The sequence below is a fragment of the Canis lupus genome, chromosome 2 (assembly GCF_048164855.1).
Source record: "Canis lupus baileyi chromosome 2, mCanLup2.hap1, whole genome shotgun sequence".
NCBI lineage: Eukaryota > Metazoa > Chordata > Mammalia > Carnivora > Canidae > Canis > Canis lupus.
The window spans coordinates 16,659,388-16,674,971 of NC_132839.1; the positions used below are offsets into that span (position 1 = coordinate 16,659,388).

A 15,584-nucleotide genomic window follows, 5' to 3' on the forward strand; every position below is an offset into this window, starting at 1 on the left:
AAAAGGTATGAGTGTCTCTGTTTGGCTTACTTTAGCTCATAGTTTCTTGAGGAGATTCCAGGGAAATTCACAGAAGCCCCAGATTTCTGATGGTATTGGCACCAAGATCATCTGATTTGGAATCTCCTTAACAAAGTAATAATTCTCACACCACCTAAAAGAGTTATCTCCTGTAAACAGAAATTCTTTTCTATTTCTCATTTACTTCTCCGAGGTCATGTCACCTCCTGAATTATCGGTTTCATTGGTCCAAAGCTATCATTTCTGTTAGGTGTTTTTTTACTGTGCAGTATAATGGAAAAAAATTCATTAAACAAGTTGTGTATCTCCTGCTCTAAAGTGTAAGCAGAGTACAAATTTGAATGTAGAAGACAATGACTAGAATAATCAGTGCAAGAACATCCTTAAAGCTTATCTTGTGGAACAAGGGCAAACTCAGCTAAAAACTTTGTTTAAATCCTGCTTGACATAACAAGAACCTTTACACTTTATCTGTCTGCGACTATCGGTGAATATACCTGACTCATCACCAGAGTGCCTTTCAACTCAGCCCTGTTCAGCTCAATTGCTCTTCCTGCCTTATACCGACACTTAAAATTCTTTGAGGCCTCTGGGGAAGGCTGTAGAGTTTTTATATTTAATATTATTTTATAGCACAGGAAGTTCATAGTTCATCAATACTGCAGCTCTACAAAATATAATGGAAGGATTTTTTCCTATATATGCAAGATCTCTTTGTAGTCTGGCTCTGTGGTTGTGTCATGAGCTTCCTTTTCTAAGCAGCGGTTATATACAGCAGAGTCATTTTTTTTAAATAACAAAAAGAACAACAAAAAGAAAGAACAACCAAAAAATCCTTCATAATCTTAATCTGAAAAGAAAGTCTATGTTGGCGGCACTATTACATCCTAGTTTTTCTCTACATGATTTAGAAGAGCAAAAGCGTCTGGCTTTACTATAATTCACCAGTAGCTGTCCTTTCACCCTGTCTTGTCCTCTGTTCTCTTCTATGCAGAACGGTGCTATTAGCTTTTTGGGGAATTTACTTCATAGAGCAATAAGCGATTGTTTTGTAGAGACCACATTGGTTTGGTTAACTTTTTCCATGTTATTACAACTTCAGTGTTCTATGTCCTTCACCTTCAGGTACCCTTTTTTCTTAATTGCTTAACTTATCTTTGATGTCTCACTTTGTCTCTAGTTTTCTACTTAAAAATCCACACAGAGGATTAACAGTTTAATCATTTTAGTGTATTTTGAGGTAGTTTTCTGCGAACTAAACTGTTTTAAAGTGTGGTGCTGACTCTCTCACTGGAAGGTGGGAAGCATGTATACTCAGCTGCCACAGTTTTCCTGGATGCTCAGCTTACCTTCCTAGACCCAGAGAGAAACCTCCCAGTGCCTGGTGTATGGATCTTGTCTCCTGCCTTTGCCTTTTGTCTTGCTCCTTGACTAATGTGGTTCTTGGGGACCTACGCCTGCCCTTCAGGTGACAGTGCCTTCACACCCTGATGCCTGGTCAGTGCTATGTTATTAGGATGCCTATAGGTTGGGGTAAACTATGAAATTAGCACCATCTAGTCTGCCTTGTCCTCTCTGCCTGACTCATCCATTATTATTAGATCTTCTGGTCTACTCTGTTGATTTAATTACCTTCAAAAAGTTTGTTTTGGTTTGGTTTTGGAGCCTCTGCTAGAGAAATGAAATTTCTCATATATTTTTGAACAAAGCCCTCTCTTCTGTCTGGAGCATGAGCAGCACTAGGAGAGATGCATTTGGAGAGATGAAAAAACAAGGATCACCTTCCTAGCCAGTAAGATCACTGATCAACAGGATGGTGTGAGTCAAAGCCAGATCTCCTTCACATCTATGTGTGTTTTTTGCACATATCATACTGAGAATACTGTGGGTAGCTCACGTTTTAGCACATTGTTTGCCCCATGAGTACAAAATAAATGGTGTCTGTAGTGTCCATAGGAGGTTTCATAGCTCCTAGGTGGGGGAATTAAGACATGAAACCCCAACTAAGTGTGTAAAGCAGCCAGTTTATCTGAGTGGAAATTCAATAAGTTCAGGGCTAAGGAAGAGCACTGTGGTCTCTAGTGTATGGGCAAAAGTTTCCAAAGAGGTGGCACTTGAAGCAAGCCCTACAAGAATGTGTATTAACTTTGCCTTCACTTTCTCCTGCTTCTTACCATTATGGCTTCTTGGCAGCTGGTTTTGCTGCCTTAGAATAGAGGATACTTACGGAGAGCCTAATACTACAAATCCTGATGCCGTGTGCATCTTTGCTTAAAAGTTCACTTCTCTGAATTCCAAAGATCCTAATAATAGAAAACTGTTAACCTCTCATTGAGCAAGTGTAGCTGTCCTGTTCTCCTGACAGTTTTTCTTCTTCCCAGTTTAGATTTTAAATACATGAGAGCCTGGGACCATGTGTTTCTTATCCTTACTTTGTAATTCTCTATGGATAAGACTGGCCCGCTCCCTACATTGTAATCTAATCCCTTACTAAGAGGTCTCTATTTGCTGAAGGTGATGGATTAGTCTTTCAGGCGCCCCCGCCCCAGCAGTGGTGGTTGTCTTGGGCATTCCCATCACCTGCCTTCTCCTGATATCCAATTCTCTTCCTACCAACTGTGCTCCTGCTTTTTTTCCCTGATAACCCCGTTTCCATAGCATGTTTAATATACTTGTAAGGAGATGTCAAGACTTCCCTTAAGAATATGGGCTTTTGGGGATCCCTGGGTGGCTCAGCTGTTTAGCCCTGCCTTCGGCCCAGGGCGTGATCCTGGAGTCCTGGGATTGAGTCCCACATCGGGCTCCCTGCATGGAGCCTGCTTCTCCCTTTCTCTCTGCCTCTGTGTGTGTGTGTGTCTCTCACGAATAAATAAATAAAACCTTAAAAAAAAAGAATATGGGCTTTTATTTATGATAGCACATGTGCACTAACAGGAGATAGGCAGGTTGGCAGGTGGAATCTGACCAAGTATAGAGGGAGCCTTAATTGAGAGCACCCAAGTTAATTTTAAAACCCACCGATTTAATATAGCTTTACTTTTTAATTTAGTAAATGTGTTTAGCTACTGTTTTAACTCAGTTAATATAATCTTTCCTCAAATTCAGTGGAATTCACTTTTTTCCAATTCACTAAAAATATGTTTGTTCAGCTATTGTTTTTAGACAATTAATAAACCTTTTTTCTGTGGTTCTCCTTTGCAAATGGGCTGGTTTCAATATGTGGGCCTTAATTTGTGTAATTGTTCTCTCTTTGTGATCTACCTTTCATTCTGTTTGGGAGACACTGGTTGCTTTGTAGTTTTGAAAAAAAAAATAGCATGAAAGTATACCTGGAAAGAGGAGATCTCAACAAAATTATTCTTAAGTGAAATTTTGTATATTGTAAACTGTTTTTCATAGACTGTCACCTTGAAACCTATCTGAAAGCAAATACAGAAGCCTTCTCACCATTAATGCCACACAGATTCATTTATTTGACGTTAAAAAATAGTCATTAACTTCGTACTCTGTGCCAGATATAGTTCCAGGTGGTGAGGATCTAGCATTGAACCAGACAGACAAGGACTTTGCTGTCTGCTAGCACTCTTTCTAGCCGGGGCCACAGTGGAGACAGAGACAGCAGTCACACCCACAGCCTGTACACATGGCAGCTTGACTTCCCAGTTCTTTTTCCCTTTACCGTTGCTTCAGAGGCACATCTATAACCTTGGTACCTGTAGTGTTGTGTTGAATTTAGTCTCATGGTACTACTACCCTGATCTAGTAAGAGCTGCTGCCTTGCTTGAGTACAGGGGAAAATAATGGAGAGGCTCCTGGCAGGGTCAAGTTTCTTGTTAAGCTGGAACTAAACTTGCTGTACTTTCACAATTGTAAAGGTGAGAATTCATTCACTCATTCAGCAAATGTTTATTTTTTTTTTTTTTTTTTTTTTTTTTTTTTTTTTTTTTTTTTTCAGCAAATGTTTATTGAACACTATATCAGTCAGGGTTCTATTATGTGCCAGGCTTTGTGGCACCTACATGCCCTTAAGTACTTCACACTCTAGATGGAGGAAGAGAGACATAAAATAAATAATTACTGATAAATGTTATAATAAAAACATATATCAAGTACAAGGGGAACAGCACAAAAGCAGGAAATAACTGCCTGGAGGTAGGTCTCACCATAAGGTCACTTCTAAACTGCACCTGAAAGGTGGCTGGAAATAGAGCCTACTCTGGTTATTCGGAGAATGTTTACTGAACATCTTCTGTGAACCAAGCCCAGTGGTAGGCACCATAGATGCAGCAGTCCGGACAAAGTCCCTGCTCTCTTAGCAGCAGAGAAACATACAATAAGCATACAGACAAATAATTATATTTTAGGTGCTAATTCCTATTAATAACCACAAAACAAAGCTGAATAAAAGGAACAGAAAATGGCAAGGGATACTGTTTTAGATCAGATAGTCAGAGAAGGCCTCTCTAATGAGATGACGTTTGAGCAGAATCCTGAATGAATGAGAGAATGAGACCAAAAAGCAAAGGGAAACCATTTCGGACAGAGGGACCAGCATGACTAAAGGTGTAATTGTCATGAAAAGCACAGGATCTTTAGTGTGAAGTGAGATATTCTCAGAGTACAGAGTAAGATGGGGTGCAGGGAGTTGGGGAGAGTGTGGTAGAGGAGGGTGGGAAGGAAGGGAGGGAGGGAGGGAAGCAGAGAAAGAGGGAGGGAGAAATGAGAAAGGTCAAAAATGCCATTAACCAGCTCAGGGAGCCCTGGAAGAGAGGCAGGTTTAGGATGCAAATAATGAATTTGATTTGGGGCAATGGGAAATACAGAACTGGATATTAGAAGTCAAGGCTAAAATACAGATTTGCGTGTTTCCAGAAATTTAAAAAGGAACAAGAAGAGTAGTCAGCATTGTCAGATACTACAGAGAAGTTTAATAGGATTAGAATTTTTAAAAGGCCATCAGATTTGACATCTGGAAGGTCGGCAATGACTTCAAGAAGACATTTCAGTATATGTGGGTAGGGCTAAGCCACATCATGGTTCAGTCGGAAAGTGAAGAGGTAAGAGGCTGGGATTGTCCAGTCAAGATCACTGTCTTCCCCCACGGCCCACAGCCCCCCCCCCCCCCCCCCTCCTGGGAGCTTGAACCTAAGGTCGGATCTTCTCCCACTCCCTCACCTTTTTCCACTTAAGGCCTAGGACTGGATGCTTGAGCTGGGGACATGATGGAGGGACAAATATGTTCAGATCCTGGGTCTCTGATGGGAGAGGGGCCAGATGTAGGACCATGGAAGGAAGCATGGTCAATGGGGAATGGCAGGTCAGGCCCATTCTGAGTCCTGTCTGGGGGCGGGGGGGAGGGATGAAATACATAGGTTGAGCGACTACAATCTGGCAAAAGCAAGGGGGGTGGGGGAGTGGGATAGAAGCGGACAGTAAGCTGAGGGACTTTAGAAGAAATTTAGGTAGGGATGCTTAGGTTTTTTAGGGCACAGGAACTGAAGATGTGCAAAGGAAAGGTTATTGGCAGTGCTTGTGACCACAGGGATAGCAGTGAGGGGACAGTTCATGAAGTGAGGGGTAGTCCCAGCAATCCCTGGCATCATAGATGTTCAGCAGATATTTCTCAAGCCCAAAGGGGTTGCTTCCTCCATTATCTGTGGAGGAAAGGGGTGAGATCCCAGAGTTCCCAGGAGCTGTTAGTAAATGCCTGGGTTCCCTTGGGGGAGAGATGGAGACGGGCCCCAGAGATCCCAGAGCCTTAGCAGTGCGGAGCCCAGGAGGGAGCCTTGTACCACGGAGGGAGGGCGTGCAAGCAGGGGCCGGGGTGGGGGACCCGCGGGAGCCCCGGAGGTCAGCCCCGCGGCCCCTCGCCTGCACCGTCGCCTCTGCCGCGGGCCCGCTCCGGGGCCTCGAGAGCCGTCGGCGCCTGCCGGACTCCCCGCACCGAGGTCTGGCTGAGCGCCCAGGCGGCTCCCGGCGCGTGGGCTGCGTGGGGACCGGAGAGGGAAAGGCCCCGGGCCCTGCAGCCGGCCGTGCCGGGAGGCAGGCGGGAGGCCCAGGAACCTTCCGGGCGTGTGCAGAACGGAGCGGAGGCGGGCCAGCCCGAGAGGCGAGAGGCGAGAGGCGAGAGGCGCGTGCGGGCGGCGCCGAGAAACTCTTCCGCCGTGCGGGAGCCCGAGCCCACGCGCGCAGGGCCGCCCCCGCCGCAGGAGGGGTGCTGCGAGCCTGGTTCTCTAACCCAGCGGGGTGGGTGGTGGCCAGACACCGACCTCGCCCCCGCCCCCCCCGCCCCGGGCCTCGGGGCCGCAGGCCGGCTCCCCCCACTCCCGAGAGCCCTACTTTATGCCCATGTACTCTCTGCGCCCCAGCCACCGCCCAGGGCCACCCCAGGCTTTCAAACTGGGGGTCCCACCCTGCCGGGGAGGGCTGACCTGGCAACACGGTCCCGAGGTTCAGCTCAGCGCTGCTAACACCAGGAGCTCATTCGCGGCCTGAAGTAGTCAAGGATACCTAAGGGATGGGGTGCGAGTTCAGGAAATTTGGGGGAAGGAAGTTGAAGTTCTCACTGCGTTGTTTTTACCTAGCATTGGTTTTAAGGTACATTACAGGACATATGGGTTTCGGATGTTTTGTTTCCGTCTCTTTTTATTAATCGGAAATGAATTGTGTCTATTATTACTTGTGGTTATCAGAAAACATAGGGGTTTTTTTTCCTTATAAACACGATATTGAATGAAAAACTCAAGTCACAGAAGAGTCTTTCAGTATACTATTTTTTGTCAAAAACAAGCAGAACTTTATGCAAATATACACACAGTTTCCAGAATAATAGTGACCCTCTGGGGGAAGGTTTGAGGTTGGGATAGGGCAAGAGTACATAAAACCCAGAGTTTGCTTGGTCTCCCCCCTTTCTTGAAAGATGATTTTTTTTTCCTAATTCTCTTCTCTCTTAGAGTGCTCGGTGTCAGGTAGAGGTCTGCTCTCCACCTTATGGGATCCCACTGGTTTAGCTCCCGTCCTGCCACAGTCATGGCACTTGGGATCCCTTAGTTACTGAGGTTGGCAGGCTGCACAGTGCTAGCTCAGCCCCAGCTCTAGTTTATTTCCCTGATTTTCGGCTCCTTTTGGTTTATTACCTGGGGATTTCCCTTACTTCCTTTGGAACTCAGATATGCTTCTTAGAGAATATCCACAGTGGCTGAGTCAACATTCCCTGGTAGCTTGTGTGGTGATTCATCTTCTTTTTGTTTTTGTTTTTGTTTTTGTTTTTTGATTCATCTTACATAGCCTTTCCAGGCTCATCCACAGAATTGTTTTTTTCTACTTTTACATTGGTAAATTTTGGTCATCTACGAAACAAATCATTAGTTTTTCTGTGTCTGTACCTCTGCTGCGGTACCCCCTGCATATAATATTTATTGCTTTATAATTCTGTCACTAAATATTATATCTCAGTTTATATCTTCTATTAATTACTAATATTGTCAATCTTTTCTTTCTCTACATTCTTTTCTTAACCAGTTCTTATAAGAATTTATATATAGGTATTTACAAAGAACAAGTCTTTATAAAATTTTTTTATCTTATTTACTGCTGTTTTTATTTTCTAACTGATAACTTTTAGCTTGTATTTTTATTAATTGTTTTTCTCTAGTTTTCTATGGTTTCTTCCAATGCATATTTTTCCTTCTTGTCAGTGTTTGAAGATAAAACACTGACAATATACATAGGTTTGTGAAAATGGAGACAAACTTCACTTAGCTTTAAATGTAACAGGTGACTAATCACTCACTCTTGGACTATCCCACTAAAAGTCACATAGCACCAGTCCCATTTCTCCCTTTTCCCAGACAACCCTACTGGACAGTGTTAAAAGGGAGATGTTTCCCCCCGAGGGCCAGGTAGTATTTAATGGCAAGATTAACAGTTGTGGTTATGTCAACATTCAACAGCTCCTAAAAGCTGTGAGGAAGCTCTGACCCAGGCTGCTCCTCTAATTCTGCAGCCCTTGCATATTTGGAGAAATGGTAATGGGCTGGCTCTCAATCTGAGGGGGCAACTCCAGGGTCTGCGTCAGCACCTGCCCAGCTGCATCATTCTCACAGCTGCCACACCTCTGCCTAGGCAAACACTACTCTGTGTCATTGCCACACCTCTGCCTAGGCAAATGCTACTCTGTGTCATTGATCAGCCCTCACATCATTTTTCCATCACTGGTCCTCTTGACTATGAAGAAAGAAAAGGCTGGGCCTTGGGGCAGCTTTGATATTTAGAGAATTTTGTTTTTTTTTTTTTCAAAGATCTAAGATTATAAGTAGAAACCTCAATAATAAAATCCCCCAAAACTGAAAAGGAACTGCCCTTCAAGTTGGGAGAAAACCAATAGTAGGGTGTCTGGGCTGAGCAGGGTCAAATGTACAGAGATCAAGTAACACAAAATCAAGTAAGATATACCATGTCACTACCAAAAGTCTCAGTGGCAACATTAGTGAGAACAATTTCAGTGGAGTAGGTGATCAAGGCAAATGTCAAACAACAGTGCAGAGTCTTCATATTTGCCAGATTTCCCCCTAACCTCAATTGAAAATACAAATTCCAACCACTCTTCCTATGATTCTGAAATATTCTTTATCAGATGTTTCCTTTATCTCGCATTTCCTTGAGACAAGGCTAGTATTCTTGGATGATGCTGAACTTTAGAGTACAGGCGAAGTAGTGTGTTTGTACATATGTGTACACATGGTGATGATAGCTCTCATCACATTCTCAGAGGAGACATGATTTTTTGTACATCTGTAGTTTCAGAACTTTAGAAATTCAGCCACTTATTTTCACGAGTTTTGCCTTGACACAGTAACTGGTCCAACAGGTAATTCCTGGTTTTCGTTGGATCTATATTTTCTGGATATTTCTAGCTCAGTATAGAATAGAGGACCTGAATCACTTCTTATAAAAGTCTTTCACATTCAGAGCAAATGTTGTATTAATTATTACCTTTATTGTTCTTAAATTTTTATCACTCCTTGACCTTTTGATCAATTCCTATCATAAAGAACAATTTCTCTTGTTCCTAGAATCTTTCCTATCTGTTGTCTAAGAAAACTTGAAATGTTAGAATATGCTCCCTTGTTCCAAAACATTATCTTGCTCTTGAAATAGTATCTAAATATTTCCTATAATTTCACAGTTTTGAAATATACATACCGTGCGTCTTTGTTTCTTATACTAAAACTGTGTCATGGGATTTATTTTTCAGTGTAGCCAGTTTTGTTTATAGCTTTCTTCTAGAAATTGTCCTGCTTACTAAACAATATTCGTTTGCTTGGAAGAATCTATTCATGATGAATTTTTTAGGGCACGAAATTGTATTGTGTAAAATAGTGTAAAACAGTGTTTTGGAAGTGAACACTACAATGCCATTCCAATAAAATCCTAGTGGAGTATGAGAGTATTATTATGTGACAAAGTGATGGTAAACTGAAAGAATCAAACTTAGGAAAATAAAATTTTGAAGAAGAGAGGTAGGGTGGTCTTCACCTACCAACTGTTATGAAACCATAAGAATTTAAACAGTATGGTGGCGCTTATGGACCAAAAAAAACAGAAACGAGTATTTGGCTGTTCCATTTTGTGGGAATGTGAATTAGTGCAATCTTCAAGAAGGGTTATTGGGTAGTTCATATGGGAAGTTTTTAAAATGTGAAGTTTTCTTTGGCTAATCATTTCAACTGTAATGAATTTTTATAAGAAAATAACTGCGCGTGTGTGCAAAAATGTAGCAATAAGGATGGTCATGACAGCATTTTTTTTAAACAACAAAATGTTAGAAACAACCTCAATGTTCAACAAAGGGATAAGTACATAAAAAGGAACACCATATCTGGTAAAAATTGTGTTACAGAGCTACAGTTTTGGCAAAGGTCAGAATAGATTACTGAGTGAGGCAAAAAGAGTTTATTAAGCTTTATGATACTTCTTATTTTTAAGGAAAAATGTATGTTACATATACAACTCTATATAAATATTGGTGATTTTTATAAAATTGTTTTGCTATGTATATTATACAGTAAAAATATTTAAAAAAAAAAGTCTAAAGGAAGGTGCTACAAAATCTAGGGGTCCTAAAAATATTCATTCTGCTAGTCTTCTTTTATCTCTAAAATGGTTAACTTTTCATTATAAAGCAGTATTTTGGAATAATAAATTTGACCTTTTCATTTCTTGTCAAATGTGTAGTTTCTTTAAAAAGAAAGGCAGTTCTCTAAACGGAGGAACATTGGGATATATCAGTCAGAGAGACATTGCTAAAAATTAGTTTGTTTTTTTTTATATCAGATGCCCATTAATGTTAAAGAGCTGTAGTGTAGTTCAGTGAGTGAAGACACCTGCCATATGTCTGTTTTCCTGTGCAACATGGTAATTTACAATTACAATTAGTGTGTTTATATACCTCAGTGGTGTTAACCCATATTTAGAGTATAATATAAGCCCAAATCATTTTCATGTTTCTGAATGTTTACTTTTCAATTTTAAAAGCCATTTGAAAATATCGAAACCCTGATTTTATCACAGTAGAATCCTCCCTACTTATCATATTTAAAGAAACCAAACAAATATAAATGAGATCTATAGATTGCTAGGTTTGAAGGCAGGGGCAGTTCCTGTGATTATAACCCCAACCAGTTGAAAGATGAACTGTCATGAAGTGAATCTACCCCAGGACCCAGTAAAATCCTTAAAACAAGCATTAGTATTAGCATGGTTACACCAGTGAAGAGAAACATTACAAGAAGCTCCTGAAGAGACTGTATGGTTTACCTACAAGGCTACCTTCAGAAAAGAGTGCAGTGTATCAGTCTGTTGGGCTGCCGCCCTGCCACCTCACTTTTAGCTAGGAACCCTGCTGTGAATTCTGCTAAGGGCAAAATAAGCTACTTTGGCATTGAACTTGGGCTTCTTAGGCTCTCATCCCCCAGTTTTCAACAAAAGAAGTACAAACCAACTTCACTTATTACAGTTGACTCTTCTGCTGGCTGCCTGCCAAAGACTAGGGTTGGAAAAGGAAGAATTGAGGCCTTCCTGAGAAATCACTACATTTTGGATTCAATATTCGCTTCTAAATCTGTACAACAGATGTAATCTGTTATATCACATCTTGTCTAAAAGAGTAACTGCATTGTTTAATAATTAGTTGTCTTCTTCCTTCCAGGATGTGTGGTGTACACCTTCTTCTAGATCTTGGTGCAATGGCTAGGGCAGTGTAGAAGATGCGTTAGGTTGATTTATTATCTTAGAATGGTTGATGATGTTCCTAGAACAACTGTAAAGCTTTGATTAATATAGACTGAGTAGTGGGAAAATCTTAATATATACCTTTTCACTGAAAGAGAATTTGTTTCAATATACCATCTATTAGTTTGCCACGGTTGCCGTAACAAGTACTCCACCTTGGGGAGCTTACAGAACAGAAATTTATTTTTCCATACTTCTGGAAACTAGAAGGCTGAGATCAATGTGGGCAAGGTTGGTTCCTTCTGAAGGCTGTGAGGGAAGGATCTGTATCAGGCTTGTAGATGGCTGTCCTCTCTCTGTGTCTTCACATTATCTTCCTTGGGTACATATCTGTGTCCAAATTTCCTCTTCTTACAAAGACAACAATCACTGGATTACCCTAATGACCTCATTTTAACTTAATTATCTCTGTAAATATCTCCAAATAAGGTCACATTCTAGGGTACTTTGGGGTAGGATTTCAGTGTCTGAATTTTTATGGGGAAACGATTCAGCTCATAGCACCAGCCCAATTAAAATTTCAGCTGGATTTAATTATTCATTAATTATCTTCATTCAGAAAATATTAATTGAATACCCTATATAACAGGTAATGTCCTGGGTGCTAAGATGCAGTAGTGACCAAAGAACAGGTCCATCCTGACCCTCAAGGAGCTTAAAAGTATGGTTAGTCATTGACATTAAGCAAATAAAATGTGATTATAACTAGTAATAAATAGTATGGGATGTCAGGTGGAGAGTCTTAATTTAGATTGATGTTTATAGTCCTTTTATAATATATAAATATTACTTCTTATAACATCAATATTAAATATTCTAAACCAGAGGGACCTATGTGCAGAGGAAGTGTGGTCCTATAATAGCCAAGGCATAGTTTGGGGCACAGGCATTTTTAGGGTAAAAACCCAGCTCAGTCACCTATAGTCTCTCTTACTCTGAATGGGTTGCTTCTTTCAGCCCCAGTTTCTCATCTGTAAAATATGTCTAGCAATCGATAGGGTGAGAGAGTTGATAAAAGCATAAAATTAAGTAGTATAGAAAGAAATCTCTAGGACTTCTCTCTTATGTAGTAGGCACTCAATAATTTTTCTCTCCAGGGACACCAAGGTGGTTCAGTCGGTTAAGCATCTGACTCCTGATTTCAACTCAGGTCATGATCTCAGGGTTGTGAGATCAAGCCCCACGTCAGGCTCCAGCTCCAACTGGGCATGGACCCTGCTTAAAATTCTCTTTCCCTCTGCCCCTCCCTCCCTCTCTAAAAAATAATAATAATAATTTTTCTCACCATTGTGTTTCCACTGCCTTGTCTGTGGTTTATTTACATCTCATAAATCATTCCTTTGCATCCCCAGGAACTTTCACATAGTAGGCCTCAGTGATTAATAGCCAAAACTGAATAAATAAGAAAACACAAAAAGTAGAGACAGTAGTCTCGATTGCCAAAAACCTTACTATCTGATATTGGGAAATGACTTTTGAAATTCATAATAATTGGGGAAAAAATAAAGTCCATTTCCTCAGCTGTCAAATGACAACTAGGTAAAGAAACAGATGATAGGAATTTGGCTTGAAGAATATAAAGACTTCTTGAAAACCCATACAGTGTAAAGTAATTGAAAGGAATAGCCTCTGAAGTTGTTTCAAGCCTGTAATAATTGTATGAATCTCCATGAATAAGAACAAAACAGTGCACCACAGCCCGAATATGGGGCCTACGAGGAGACAGAGTATAGGAATGGACAGAGTAGGATGGCACTGACCTTCCCACTGTGATTCCCATTTAACCTTTCCTTTCTGATGTGCTCTGGCTCCAGTTGTCTCTCCCAAATGGAGAGCAATCCTGCCTGTATTCATACTCTAAGATATCCACACCCTTTCGCTTTTGGGGCCACAATCTATCGTATTCATTTGCTAGGGCTGCTGTAACGAAATACCACAGATTGGGTGGCTTAAGGAACAGAAATGTGTTGTCTCACAGTTCTGGAGACTCAAAGTCCAAGGTCCAGGTGTGAGCAGGGTTGCTTCTTTCCTAGGGCTGTGAGGAAGAATCTGTTTCAGATCTCTCTCCTTGGCTTGTACGTGGCCATCTTCTCTTTGTTGTCTTTCCATAATGTCTTCCTTCTTGCATGTCTCTGAGTCCTGATTTTCTGTTTCTATAAGGACAGTGGTCATATTGGATTAGGAGCCCCCCAATAATGTCATTTAATTTAATTGCCTCTATAAAGGCTCTGTCTCCAAATAAGGCCACATACTGGGGTCCTGTGGGTCAAGACTTCAAAATATAAATTTCAGTGGGACATATTTCAATCCATAACACCACCACTCCTGATACAGAGAAATTCTAAGTGTGGGTTGTGGGGAACATATAGGAAGGCTATCTTTTCCTATAAAGGAGTTGAATAAGAGGTGGTGTGTTGGAAAGGAAAGCATTAGCCATAGAGTCAAGCAGTCCCAGATCTGCATCCTGTCTCTAGGATATTATACTATTCACTTAGATAGTATCAGTGCTCTAAGGTTCCCCCTCAGCAACATTTCAGGAAAAATAACATTTCTTTCATCCCGGCTAGTAACTTTATGGGCTGAAGAATTACAGTAGCTACTTATTTTTATCTTTTAGGAACAGAACACTTGGACTCTCATCAGTGAGTTTGAGAGGTATTATCTTAGGAAGAAAATTTTGGATATTTTGTGCTTCCAGTGCTGGTTGGCTTTTAAAAAAGAAAAGGAAAGAAGAAAGGGAGGGACGGAGAGATGGAAAAAGAAAGAAAATTTTGGATATTTTGATAAAGATATGATTCTTTCTTTCTCCAGAAAAAAAAATTTTTTTAAGTTTTTTTTTTTAAATTTTTATTTATTTACGATAGTCACACACAGAGAGAGAGAGAGAGAGAGAGGCAGAGACACAGGCAGAGGGAGAAGCAGGCTCCATGCACCGGGAGCCAGACGTGGGATTCGATCCCGGGTCTCCAGGATCGCACCCTGAGCCAAAGGCAGGCGCTAAACCGCTGCGCCACCCAGGGATCCCCTCTCCAGAAAAATTGATATGTGAACCTATTGAGAAAGCCCTGTCACTTTCTGCTAAGCATTGTCAGCCTCTAATTCCATCAAGCTAATGTAACAGGACAGTCAAGTGACTTGCCTTTAATTTGTTATGATTGTGTTATATTTATGAAAAGCAGAGCTAAAACAGCTGATAGCAAGTATTTAGACACTGATTGTTGCTAAATCTAAGTAGACATGGAGTAAGTTTTTTTAGTACTTGAGGTGTAAATCATTCTCTCTGTAAATAATGTCATTAAGTACATGCAAATACAATCGATTATTACCCCATATCACACATATTTTTATGGCACTTGTCTGATTGTAAATATGTGTTACCTTGAGATTTAAACTAAAGAGAAGAAGTAGAAAAAGGCTTACCATTCAGGGATTTATTGTGTTCTGTTCTCTCCTGAAGAGGCAATCATAGCAACACCATAGGTAGGAAAGAATATTTTGCTGTTTCTGTGTCACATCATTAAAGTAGTTAATCTAAAGCCATAAATTTTTGTCTTCTGGGCCAAGAAATTTTAAGTAAAATACTAACAAAAATGTTATGCTTTTAAATGAGAAGTGAAAGAATCTTTATCCTTTTTATTTGAGTTTCCAGAAATGGCACACTCCATAAAAAATTGTATCATTTTTATTTTTAAACTGAGTTTCTTGCATTAGTCAGTAAACAATTTATTTGGTGAACATTCTCTGTGCACATATATACACCATGTGAACATTTAGGAAACAGAAGGTACTTGAATTTGTGAGATTTAAATATTTTCTCACAGTTGATCCAGTGATACTGCAGTTGAAATAAAACCACATATAAATGAAATACCACTTTCTACTAAAAAGCAAGTATAGATTTTCTATCATTGTCTTAATGAGGACAGTAATGATTCCATGTATTCAGTGGAATATCTTACAAGTCTTTAGCATGTTTATCTCCATGTACATTCTAAGACACACCCAGAAAACTCCACCTGTCCTAATCACAAATATGCATATACATTTAATTACATTATCTAACCATGTATTTTTATATTCTTGCAAATGTTATTAAATTTTGAAAGTACAGAGCAATGATTTCATTTCTCACTGTTCTAAAAACATGTGCATGTATATGCTAATATTCATATAAATACATTTCATAAAATATGAACCGTGTAGGTCAAAGGTAATGCATGAGAACACAATGAGCAAAAGGATAACAGCAGGGTAGCAGCTTTTGGCCATCT

The 15,584-nt window shown here is 40.4% G+C and overlaps 1 protein-coding gene across 15 annotated transcripts in view; it reads left to right on the forward strand.

The window, feature by feature from the left end:
• The window catches only part of ARB2A (ARB2 cotranscriptional regulator A), a 413,754-nt gene that overhangs the window by 280,315 nt on the left and 117,855 nt on the right, over nt 1–15,584 (forward strand). The gene's annotated exons all lie outside the window — the stretch shown is intronic.